The sequence below is a fragment of the Mandrillus leucophaeus genome, unplaced genomic scaffold (assembly GCF_000951045.1).
Source record: "Mandrillus leucophaeus isolate KB7577 unplaced genomic scaffold, Mleu.le_1.0 Scaffold1151, whole genome shotgun sequence".
NCBI classification, from domain to species: Eukaryota; Metazoa; Chordata; class Mammalia; order Primates; family Cercopithecidae; genus Mandrillus; species Mandrillus leucophaeus.
Window position 1 is genome coordinate 123,467 of NW_012099777.1, and position 7,391 is coordinate 130,857.

The window sequence follows — 7,391 nt, forward strand, 5'->3', positions numbered from 1 at the left end:
TACAGCCTTCCCAAGTCCCAAGTTCATGAAAACAGCCCATAGTAAGAGATGCTTGCTTTAAACATGAACCCAGATTCATTGTCATCTGACATTAGAAATCTGAATTCAAAGATTTCCTGGTGGGACAAGGAGAAGATGAAGCTCTCCTCATGCCTGCTCTTCTCTGTTCCTGGCTGGGCATGTGAGGGTCTCAGCACTCACAAGACGTATCCTCTCATGAATTACCTGGTGTTTGGGACAAGCAACAACAGCCCTTGGCTGGGTGGATGGAGCCCAGAGTCAAGAGACGTCAGGGAGACCTCGAGGCCAGGAAGGCCACAGGAGCTGCCTCATAGTCCCGAAAGTGCTCCGGTGCAGTGAGCTGTCCTGCGTGATGTGCAGATGTGCAGCATAAAGGGAGGTAGGTAAAGGGAGGGTGCTGATGGGGGTGGCCAGCAGCCACTGGGTTATTTGATGTTGAATGTCACACTCCTTTGGTGGCGTGGGATGCTTGGGGAGTGCAGACCCTCACAGGCACCCTGGACCCCACTCCACAGCCCGGCATGTGTGCCGTCAGCACCAGCTCCATGCATCTGTCTCCCCAGCACCCAGGAGACAACACTACCAACAGGCTGAACCTCAGAGCCGGGGCACGCACGGGACCTGGATCGAGGATGTGTGAGGGATTGACTTTGCTGAGCCACCGTCCAGCCCAGGATGGGAGACAGTCATCTCCTGGTTCCACCCAAGTTGCTGCATGGTGCCAGACCCAACCGTGACCCTCACCACGCAGGGCCCAGGCTGCCACCAGGATGGAAAGTGACTCAGGAAAGCAGGTCACCCCCTGCTAACAAGACCCAGTCACTGCTTTGGGAGAGGCGGGCAGTGGCCCTGGGAAGAGAGGGTGGGGGTTGGAGTGTGGACTAAGGACATCAGTGGGAAGGGGCGGGAGGTGTGTGGGCCCAGGCTCCATGCCTGGAACATGCGACTTGGCCTCATCAGATAGTGCTTACAAAACAGACTGAAGAAAAAGTGACCAGGGGTTGCAGGAGCAGGACTGCAGAGCTCTGAACCCCAAGCATGGAGCCCTTCTGAGCATGGGTGTCAGCACTCAAGGGTTGAATGCCCATGATGCCTGCCTGGTACCTGATTAGGTTTGGATATTCACCCCTCATCCACGGAAAGTGCCGCTGGGAGAGACAGAGCATACACCAGCAGTGCCTGGGGCTGAGGGTGGAACTGGGGGCTGACGGCAAGCAGGCTCGAGAGGATTCTGGGGTGATAAAAAAGTTGTAAAACTGGAATGTGAAGATGGCTTCACAAATCTGTAATTTTACCGAAAAACATGCAATTGTATGCTTGCTCGGTGGGTGAATTTTATGACGTGTAAATTATACCTCAGTAAAGCTTTAAAAAGCACACTGCTGGGCATTCAGAATTTGCAGAACGAATGGTCAGCCATGGGACTCTGCCTCTGCTCCCTCTTCCCCGCCTCAGTTTCCCAGTCCATGACAGGGGAGAGGGATTTCTAGAGAACCTTGTGCTCTGCAACTCTGGGCCTTGTTAGCTCCAAAGCCTCTCCCAGCCAGTCACTTTCAGGAGCAGTGAAGGCCACGTAGTGCCTGAGGTTGGCCCAGGAGAGGGGTCTCCTGCCCCTGGGAGGAGCACCAGGCAGGGACCACTCCTGTGGTTGTTCTGGAACTGTCGCCTAGCCTCCCGAGATGTAGATGATGGCAGGTTGAGGGTGCCCTATGCCAGGTGGTGCCCAGGTCCATTGAAGGCACAGCATCGGTCTCTCAGTGCACCTTCTCCACCGCCCAAAAGCTGTGCTTGTGGCCATGGTGCAACCTCATCACCCGGGTCCATCAGGCCTGGAGCAGTGTTCAAGCTTCACACCCCAATCCAGGTGTGGCTTCTGGAATGCATCTGCCACAATAAACCCCTGGGGTTCAAATAACTGCTAGAAACATGGCTCTGTGTCAGGGCTTGCCATTCCGGCATCAGTACTGAGTGCTCACTGTTATGGGAGCGGCAAGGCAGGTGGGGAGCCCTAGGCCTGTACAGCTGCTGACTGAGCTCCCTTGCAGACACAGAGGCCCCGAGGGTGAAACCGTGAAACTGAGCACAGCAGCCCGTGGGTAGGAGACACTGAGCCCAGGCCTCTGTGCCACACCTCCCTGAGGAGATGCAGGAAAGCGACCAGGTGTGGGGCCTGCCCAGGGTCTCCCCAGAGGCCTGTGGATCTTCAGGCTTCATCCAGATCAGGTGGGGTCCCTAAGCCAACCTCCCTCAGCCCTGCAGGCACAGGCACCTTCGCACAGAGGAGCAGAGGGAGGGAGTCAAGTTGGACAGGCTGAACTTCTCCCTCATGGGCTGGTTGGCATTGACGCCTCGGGCCGGGTCTGCAGTCAGTCCGGGGGCTCCTTAGGGAGACTGGCAGTGCTGGGAGACGAAGACACCGCGCCTGCCACGTCACCTCGGCACACAAGTGTGCTGGGGACAGGTTTGCATCCCTCTATTGTGCGTATGTCATGTGAATATTCAGTCACCAAATGTGTGGGGATAAAATTAATGGATTCTGATTCATCTGGAAAACTCCCTTCCCCACTGACAATGTCTTTGATTTTTTTTTTTTTTTAAATTTATCTTTGCCAATGGCCAGCATGAAGTTAAACCAATATGAAAATATGGACGTGCGCTCCTTGAGCCCCCGAGGAAAGACTGGTCCCAACGTGGCCCCCACCACGCCCTTGAGGGCACGCCGTCTCACGGGAGGCCCTCGAACTTCCCTGAGTCCTGACCCAGGTGAGTGGGCAGCAGCATCTTCCATTGCACACAGCATTTCTCCTGAGTCCAGATTCCTGTTTTCTCTGGAGACTGCCAAAAAAATGTCACCTACAGCATCTGCCTTTCTTTTCTTACGATTGAACTGGCTGTCCCCAGCAGATGAGTCTGTGGGAGCAGATGGGAAACTGACGGAAACCCAGGGAGGAGGGGGAAGCAGAGTGGTTGGCCACCTGGAGGCCAGGAGTTGGCCACTGCAGGGCACCCCTGCCCTTGTGGGTAGGAGCCTCCTCCCTGGAACCCTGTAGCCTTCAGCAAGACTCAGAACACACACGTTGTCCCTCTTAGAATCACAGCATGTGCTTCTGTGCTAAGGTGGCCACAGCACACACGGAGGTGAGGACTCAAGCACGGCCAACAGCCAGACTATACTCTCCACCTCCCATCACTATGACCGCCGGCTTCTCCAGCAAAAGGTTCTGGGTGGTGCTGGCGAGGTCCCCAGGGCACCGTGCTGCGTGTGAGTGTGCACGGGTGACTCTGATACAGCCCTGCCCTCAAACAGCTCCGGGATGTGTGAAGAGAAACATCTGGACACCAGTAACGTGTTTTGGCGGCATGGTGGTCACAGGCCCGCCAGCCACCAGCCTCTGTGCTCCATATGGGGTGCGGCTGTCCCTGGCACGGTCACCTACAGAGGCCAGCAGTTGGCAGGACATCCTCATCTGAGAGGCAGGGAGCAGGACAGAAGGAAAGGCTGCTTTGAAATCCTGTCCCTTCACCCAAACCAAGGACACCTGGGGATAAAGCAAAGCTCCCTAGGAGTGGACGCTTCGACATGTCTCCCCAGGTACCTCCCTATGCACCCCCCATTCGAACCTGCTTCCCACAGGGACGCCTGCAAAGACACACTCTGAAAACTCATCCCAGGAGATGAGCGGCCGTGTGAACGGACCCTGCACACGAGGGGAGGCGACGTGTCCACAGGAGATCGACTGCCCTGGGCTGCTGGGCAAGAGAGTGTGAAGGCTCCGAGTCGGCATGCAGAAGGCACTCAATAAGTGCTAGAGGAACTTGAATCTGCCGTGTGGGGATGACAGGGTGTTCCGAGCATCTGCTGCTGTGTAACACGTGACTCCTGAACTTGGTTGAAATAACAACCGTCAGTCCCTGAGCTCACCAGTCTGCAGTTTGGGGGTGAAGGGGGCTGAGAGATAGAGACAGAAAGAGAGAGAGGGGAAGCTGGTCACGTTGCTCTGGGAAGACATGTCTGGGCAGTCCTCCCGTCATGGCGGTGATGGTGGGGTGCGCTGCTCAGCAGTCCTCCTGTCACGGCGGTGATGGTGGGGTGCGCTGCTCAGCAGTCCTCCCGTCATGGCGGTGATGGTGGGGTGCGCTGCTCAGCAGTCCTCCTGTCACGGTGGTGATGGTGGGGTGCGCTGCTCAGCAGTCCTCCCGTCACGGTGGTGATGGTGGGGTGCGCTGCTCAGCAGTCCTCCTGTCATGGCGGTGATGGTGGGGTGCGCTGCTCAGCAGTCCTCCTGTCATGGCGGTGATGGTGGGGTGTGCTGCTCAGCTGTTTCCCATTAGAGAGAAGAACCCTTTCCAGGGGCCTCCCTCCCTTTGACCAGGTCAAGAGCTAAGGCTGAATGTTGCCTGGCACGCTGTGAAGTCCCATAAGCCTGTGGCCCTGCCTGACTCTTGGGGAGCCTGCGGAAGTGGGGAGGGGTGGGCAAGAGGACGCCAGGAGGAGAAAGATCAGTTCGGGGGAATTAGCACCAGGCCAGAGGGCAGGAAGAACAGCCATCCCCACTCCCCACTTAGGGTGGCCAGGCCTAGAGCCTGCAAAGGGGTCAACCCTTGAAATTCAGAAGTCCCAGGCCAGGCTGCCGGCTCTGAACCTCATCTATGAATTCTCCTGAGCCACTCCACATCCCTGAGCCTCAGTTTCCTCATCTAGGAAAGGGTGAATCACTGCACTTTCTTCCCAGCTTGGGCGAGTGGCATGTGATGCTCAGGGCCCTGCTGCATGGCATGGAGACCCCTTTTCTGACAGTGAGATCACCTTAGTTCCCACACAGCCGTGTATTTTGTCCCTCACGTTTGCACAGCCTAAGATTTTGTCTGTTACCGCCTACCCTTGAAAGGCCGGTGAACCTCCAGCCTCTTCCGCATGCACCTGCAGCTGCAGCCTGAGTTGATGGCAGGGCCTCCTCTGCCCCCAGGCAGCAGTGGAAAGGGCCAGGAATCCCTCATTTCCACACCTGGGTACTCCCTAACCCTACAGGATGGATCTTTTTCAGCAACTGGGGCATCTGAGAAGGAAGTACAGTGCATAGGAGGAAGAAGAGTGGCCGGTGAAGCATTTCAACTTCATATGCTAGTTGCTCAAGGCCTTTCTGCAGCTGTCTCTAGATAGGAGGGCCCCATGTTCTCCAGTGGACGTGTGTGTATGAGGAGGTCCCCACTGGACTCCACCAGTGGTCCCTGGAGTCACAAAGAGCAGGTGGCTACACCTGCAGACTTTACCTATGGGGTCACTTCTGTGGGCTCTGACCTCGGCACACCTAGGATGATCTTGCTGGGGACCCGGGAAGAATGCCAGGGAGCTGCGGAGTTCCTTTCTTGACTTGTGAGCTGGACAACAGGCCCTCTGTGCTCAGGATACATGGGGCTCCTTCACTGGACCCCAATGGGCGGTCACAGAAGGTCTCACTGGGCCTGGATGGACACGTCACAAAGGGTCTCCAGAGGAAGCTGTCACCCGTCACAGGAGCTGCCATGAAGGGCAAGTGATACTGTGCGCAAAAATATTGTGCAAAGCAAAGCAGACGGCACAAATCCAGAAAATGTGGAGAACAGGGGGCTGCCCAGGCATTTGGTATCATTTGTAAGTAAGACAAGAACTGCAGGTTCCAGGAGGTGGCGGGTGTGCTTGGCAGGCGCTGGGCTGTGATTCTCTAACGGGTCTGATGGTGCCTGAGGCCGTCCTCTGAGGAAGGGCCACCTGCTCCGTGTGAGGGAGAGAAAGCACTGCCCGTGCCCTGAGAGCTGATGTTATGCCTAAAAGAAATGCACACAAGCAGAAGTGTCCTCGGCCAGATTCTCCCTCGCTACAAACATGTCTTTTGGCCAAAGAGAAATTCTAGTTGCTCTAAAGGCAAAATCTGCAGAGCCCGTCTTATCTCTGGCATTGCCACTGCCTTCTCATCCTGCCACGTGGCCCTTCCCGTTGCCCTACCCTCTCTCCACCTCTGTCACCTGGCAGACCCCCTTTTCCAGGAGCCCCTCAGCCAGCGGGAGTGCACTCCCAGCTTCACTGCTAGGCATTCCTAATGGAATTCTGCTTCTTTTTCATTTCTTTCCAGGCCTCCTTTTATCCATGAATCTTAAAATTCCCAAATGATTTAGCTGGTCCTTGAAACGGAATCCCTTGTGTAGAAGAACATAACAGCTCAGAGAAGAAAGACACGTGGCCAAAGCCACAAACAAGGCTGAGGGCTGCACCGTGACTGGAATTCAGGTTTCCAGGCCAGACCCTTCTTTGCAGCCTGGAGGAGAAGGATAACACATCAGCAGAAAGAAGACGCATGAAGCAAGCCGGAGATGCTGCAGTTAGCAGAGGGAGTGAGCTGAGGAGGCACTTCTTCCACTCAGGGAAACAGCCAGGAGCTGCCAAGTGACACACTCTGACCAAGGAGAAGCGTGCCAGGGACATCTGAGACACCTTTTCCTTTCCTCATGGAAATGGCAAAACAGCTGGCACTGCTCTTCAAGAGTGGACACAAAGCCTGGAGGAGCAGCAGACATCCCGCAAAGGCGAGAGAAAGGCCAGGAGAGCCACAGAGCCTCTGCCCGGATGTACAGCTGCTGAGCCAACACCAACCAGCACTGACCCCCAAACCACCTGCCCCGTGAGAAAAACACACTTACTGGTTTACACCATTGTTTTCCGGGTATTTTATCACACGCAGCCTGATTTATTCCCACATGATGCGGGTTTTCTGCCGAGATGCAGCACACAGCCACTCCATCTCAGGGGAGCGATGGGTGCAGGAACAACAACAAATTTCAGTCTCTCGACACAGTCGACTTTGTTGCCTCCTGACTGTCCCGCACAGCAGGTGCTCCTGGTCCGTGGAAACCTTCCTTCTGCACTTTTGCCCTCCCCCAGGTCAGCGGAGGATGCTGCATTCAGCCAGCAGATGGGAAACACGCGACAGTTATATCTACTGATGCAGAACAAATCACCCCCACAACTTAGTGGCTTCAAACCAGAAACAGTTATGATCTCACAGTTTCTGGGGGTTGGAAATCCATGCACAGCTCAACTGAGTGCCCCCACCTTGTATTCTTGGATGAGGGTGGAGTCAAGCCCTCAGCAGGGGCTTGGGTTTTATCCGAAGGTTCAACTGGAGTGGGTTCCATGTCTAAGCTCATTCGTGGTTGTTGGTAGAATTCAGATCCTCATGGACTCTTGGACTTGGAGCCTTTGTCCCTGGATGACTGTTGGCTCCAGTCTGTGCTCAGGCCCTTGCCATGGGGGCCTCTGCCTGGTGTAGTGCACAGCATGGCAGCTGGCCTCATTAAAATAAGGGAGAACGGGAGAGAGGGAGGGTGCTGGGACA

General features: G+C 55.7%; 1 long non-coding RNA gene across 1 annotated transcript in view; it reads right to left on the reverse strand.

Annotated features, from left to right (window-relative positions):
* The window catches only part of LOC105552398, a 39,140-nt gene extending 32,374 nt beyond the window's left edge, over positions 1–6,766 (reverse strand). The window contains exon 1 of the long non-coding RNA XR_001008001.1: positions 6,697–6,766. This is a non-coding gene — a long non-coding RNA (uncharacterized LOC105552398). The remainder of the gene's footprint in view (positions 1–6,696) is intronic.
* Between the last annotated feature and the right edge of the window lie 625 nt (positions 6,767–7,391).